Raw genomic sequence first — 4,903 nt, 5'->3', positions numbered from 1 at the left:
GAGTGAGAGGGGGCCTTGCTGGGCCAGCCCACTCCTCCACCTCTGGAGGGAGAAGCCAGGACACATCCACCACCATGTGAAGGGTCTCATTCCCTGCCTGGCAACCAAGGTTGTTGGAGAGGGACGAGCTGCTGCTGCTAGACGTGTGTTTTGTCCTGGAAGCGGCTGAGCCGTGGAGGAGGAAGGACTGAGAAGACACAGCTGCCGGGCTCTGGAGACACGGTGGAGGGGGCCATGAAGGGACTTGGTAGAACTTCCTTTTAAACCTTGTGGGGGGCCCTCTTGGTGCTGCGGGGTTAGAGTGTTTGTGGGGTACAGGGGGGTGGCATGGAGCCTGGCCCCTCGACACCTGGTCCATCTGTGTACCCAGCAGCAGCAGTTGTCATCCAGGGAAGGTGCACTCCAGCTAACAGCAGCCACCCAGGAAGGGAGAAGGAGCAGCAGCCAGAGATGGGGGAGCACTCCAGCCAACAGAGCAGTCCCTACAGCGGGGTGGTTACCCACTCCTGCCTAGAAGGTGTTTAAAAAGTGGCCTGGCAGGACTTGAAAGCCCAGCTCTAAAAGCTGAGTTGATTGGGGAAGTAGCCGCAGCTGGGTCACACCCCAATCAAGCCACAGCTGGTCTGTATAAAAAGTCTATGAGCCAGATGCCCAGTCAGTCTCCTGTTGCCTGTAGAGGGGGAAGGGCCAGGCTGTAGGGAGCTAGACAAAGTACCTAGAGTGGAGTAGGACTGAGGAAAGGCAGAGGAGCTGGGGGGCTCCTGCCTGGAAAGCCCCAGGCTGTGGCCTAGCATTAGACCAAGAGGTATTGGGAGGTTGCAGGGGGCAGCCTGGGGTAGGCAAAGGCAGCAGGTCCAAACCCCTTTGCTGATAATGAGTGGCTGATACTGCAGTCTGCCCCAGTGAAGGGGGGCTAGATGGAGACTGGGCAGTAGCCAATACTGAGGCAAAGTGGAGATAGTGGGATAGGGGTTCCCCTGGGAGGAGGAGATCCAGTTAAAGGGGCACTGGGGTCCTGTGAGGGATATGGGGGCCAGTAGAGGACAGGCGGATCACTGGTCTGCAGAGGGCACTCAGGGCTGGATTGACCTAATTCCAGAGGATGACCAGCAGGAGGTGCGGGGATGAGTTCACCTGTCTACATGGGCTCTCAAACTGGAGGTTGGGACCCCTCAGGGGGTTGTGAGGTGGTTATGTGGGGGGTCATGAACTGTCAGCTTCCACCCCAAACTCTGCTTTGCCTTGAGCATTTATAATGGTGTTAAATATATAAAAAAGTGCTTTTAATTCACAAGGGGGCGTCATACTCAGAGGCTTGCTGTGTGAAAGGGGTCACCAGTACAAAAGTTTGAGAATTACAGTTCTAAGCTCACATGTCTCCTGGAAGGCCCAACCCTATGCAACAAAAATGGAATCAATGCATCAGGGTTCTGCACTCTGCCTGAAGGAAAGGATAGTTTCAGCAAAGAACTGTGCAAGCCCGTCATTCATCATCAGCCTGAGAGAATAGCAGTTACATCCCGGGAAAGGCCCAGTTTGGGTTGTTCCACATACTCCTCTGTCATTCTGCCATTTACAAGATGGGGAGGGAATGGGGAGAGGACGGATGTGCTTGGGGTTGTTTGCTGGAGCCAAAGAGGCTGTAGATGCGAGGGGCCCGGCTTTAGAGAGAGGTTGCTCCTCTGTGCACATGCTGCCCCACCGCTCTGCAGAGTGGACAGAAGGAGCTGGGATGATAGGCAGCAGTGCTGCTCTTGTGGCTAGGTTTAGGGGAGGAAAGGAAAGCAGGCAGAAGGGAGATTTGCTGATACACCTCCAAATGCCTCCCCACTCCCTGCTATCAGCTTGCCAAGGAGCCCTTCTGCTGCAGGGAGGGGGTTGCTTGGGGGCATATGTTGTCACTCCCCAGGCCTGCTCTGCACACCTCCCTCTCCCACAGGAATGCGGCAGGCCAGATATCCACCGCACTAATCTTGGTCTATTTACTTGTTTGCCCCCTGCTGTGATGCAGCTTGATGCAGCAGGGGAGGCAACAAAGAGGTGCAGAGGTGTGGGCATGCTGTCAGCCTGGTAGTGTGCCATGCCGCTACATCTGGCATCCTGGGCAAGGGCGGAGAGACCCTCTGCCCTCCTGCCACACTTAGGCCTCTTCACTCAGATTGCCAACAAGGGCGTGACACTGGGTGCTTGTCCTGTCCACCCACTACCACCAACTCATGTCACACAACCCACCCACAGAGAGTGGCTGTTACTGGCAAAACTAGGAACTCAGCAGTGTCTGTGACCGGTTAGTTTTCAGTCCTATTAACAAGTGGCTGCTGCTGACTTTCTGGTTTTTCAACTCCGTTCATAGAACCGTTCTGATTGGCTCCTTGCTGACCTGAACTTTTGGTCACTACAGCCCAGGAACTGAACTGGAACTGCTGCCCTATAGATTAAAGATTCCATGTTCCATTCCCTGACTCCCTCCACCCAGCCAGCCTCCCTGGCCTGGAATTGGATTGGAAATGGTGCCCTATAAGTTAAAGGCTGCATATGCCATGCTCTGACACCCCTGAGCCATCCAGTTCCCAGCTATAGCAAAGGCCTTGTCTATAGGGTTGCCAACTTTCTAATCGCACAAAACCAAACATCCCTGCCCCACCCCGCCCCTTCTCCAAGGCCTCAACCCCACTCGCTCTATCCCCACTCCCTCTGTCACTCGCTTGCTCTCCCCCACCCTCACTCACTTTCACTGGGCTGGGGCAGGAGGTAGGGGTATGGGAGAGAGGGTTCAGGGTGTGGGGTCCCAGTGGCATTTACTGCAGCTCACAGGAAACTGCTGCCAGGTCCCTACAGCTGCTATACGCGTGGGCAGCCAGGGAGGCTCCGCATGCTGCCCTTGTGCCCGCAGACACCACACCTGCAGCTCCCATTGGTCACAGTTCCCGGCCAATAGAAACTGTGGAGCCGGCACTTGGGCGAGGGCACCACGAGGAATCTCCCTGGCTGCCCATGCACCTAGGAGCTACAGAGACTCGGCATTCGTTTCTGGGAACCATGCAGAATCAGGTCAGGTGGGGAGCCTGCCTTAGCCCTGGGACTCTGCTGTGCTGCCAACTAGACTTTTAATGACCCAGTCGACACTGCCGCCAGAGTCCTTTTTTGACTGGTCGTTCTGGTTAAAAACTGGACATCTGGCAAGCCTACTTGTCTAGACTGGGATAAAAGTTGTGACAACGGAATGTGTCTGCTCATATGTGCTCAGTAACATGTTCTAAAAGTCTAGTGTAGCCACAGCAATGTACACTTTAACACGTGGAAAACTGGTCATGTTAACACCTAGACCTCATCTGGACCAGATTAGCACAGGTTAAAGGCTTGTCTTTTCTGTACTAGGCTTTTCAAATGTGTTAGCACCTGTCAGCTAACTTATTCTATCATCACGCCTTTGATCCTAGCCTAGACAGGGCCAAAGCATGATTAGGATACCTGGCAGGTTCATGATGTATAGGGCTACTCCATTCTCCATCAGATTCCTGAGGCCTTGTCGGTTGCGTTCATCCATATGCCTAAAAAGCCACGCTGCTTTTATCTTCAGAGTCACACTGGGGTGTGCCCTCAGGAACTCCACTATACTCTGGCAGCATTTCCCACAGGGGCTCCAGGACAGGAACCAGGTGATGGAGCAGTGCACTGATGGCCTGAACTTTAACTTCTTGAAGTCATGTTCCAGACAGGCGATTTCGGCGTGCTGGGTTGGGGTGTTTCGACACCAGTGCCTCCAGAACTTGGTACTTCTGCCCCACCTGATTTCATAGAGCAGGTACGTCACTCTTGGACATACACCTGGGATGTAATTCACCTTAAAATCATTTGGTTGTATCTTCCACCTGAAACACAAATGTTATGATGGGCACAGATGTCTTTTACTGCCCCCTTTTCATCCTGTGTATTATATGCAAAGCCTTCACAATTCACAAGTGCTCTTCATCCCAGAAAAACCCAAAACACTCTCCAGGCTGCATATACAGGTATCACTCTCTGGAAGGAAATAATAGATACAAAATCCAGTTGAAACTGGAAAGAATTTTAGCAGAGTTGGAATCTAATGAGCTCAATCTGGAATTAGACAAAGACACCTAAGGGATCCTTGTCATGTACTTCTGTACCAGCTATGGACTGGCTGCAGAGCTGGCTTATACACATCAGGCGTGATCATCATAGAATCCTTTAACAGTGTACTAGGGATGGCTGAAGTTCATTTTAAATAAGAAATTTTCACGCACAGTGCCACCTAGCGGCTGAACAGTATAATACGGTTTAGCTTTCCATTACTATCTTTCTGTAGTGCCCCCTACTGAGTAACCCACACCCCTCCTGCAGCATAGCACCCTAGGATCAACCTGGGGCATTGGGGTCAGTGCTGGCTCAGAAGGGAAAGCACCTACTGTGGTACTGGGAACTGTACCTTTTAATTGTGTTTAACTTTCCAGACAGGAATACAGGGGGCGATGTTGGAGTGGCAGAAGCGAATGCTCTGTTACATAGCTGCAGCTGAGGAGCTATGTCACTGAATAAAGAGGATCTCTTTCACGCACATTAGGTCTCAAGGAATTAGTGAACACCACATGGTATCAGGAGTAAATAGAAATTACAAAAAGAACCTGGTGGAAGAATGGAACAGCTGAAAGCTCCACCACAGCTGAAAGTCTCTGGAAAGGTGGAAGACAACTGGAAGAGCTCTTCTTGACCTGCTGCTCACAAACAGGGGAAAATTAGTAGGGGAAGCAAAAGTGGATGGGAACCTGGGAGGCAGTGACCATGGGATGGTCAAGTTCAGGATCCTGACACAAGGAAGAAAGGAGAGCAGCAGAATATGGATCCTGGACTTCAGAAAATTAGACTTTGACTCCCTCAGGGA

General features: G+C 52.1%; 1 long non-coding RNA gene across 1 annotated transcript in view; it reads right to left on the bottom strand.

Annotated features, from left to right (window-relative positions):
* LOC142046136 (uncharacterized) overlaps positions 1-3,557 on the bottom strand; it is a 21,759-nt gene extending 18,202 nt beyond the window's left edge. The window contains exon 1 of the long non-coding RNA XR_012655073.1: positions 3,472-3,557. This is a non-coding gene — a long non-coding RNA (uncharacterized LOC142046136). The remainder of the gene's footprint in view (positions 1-3,471) is intronic.
* Positions 3,558-4,903: the final 1,346 nt, after the last annotated feature.

The sequence above is a fragment of the Chelonoidis abingdonii genome, chromosome 1, assembly GCF_003597395.2.
Source record: "Chelonoidis abingdonii isolate Lonesome George chromosome 1, CheloAbing_2.0, whole genome shotgun sequence".
NCBI lineage: Eukaryota > Metazoa > Chordata > Testudines > Testudinidae > Chelonoidis > Chelonoidis abingdonii.
The sequence above is the reverse complement of the archived record's forward strand: the minus strand, read 5'-3'. Positions and strand labels throughout refer to the sequence as shown.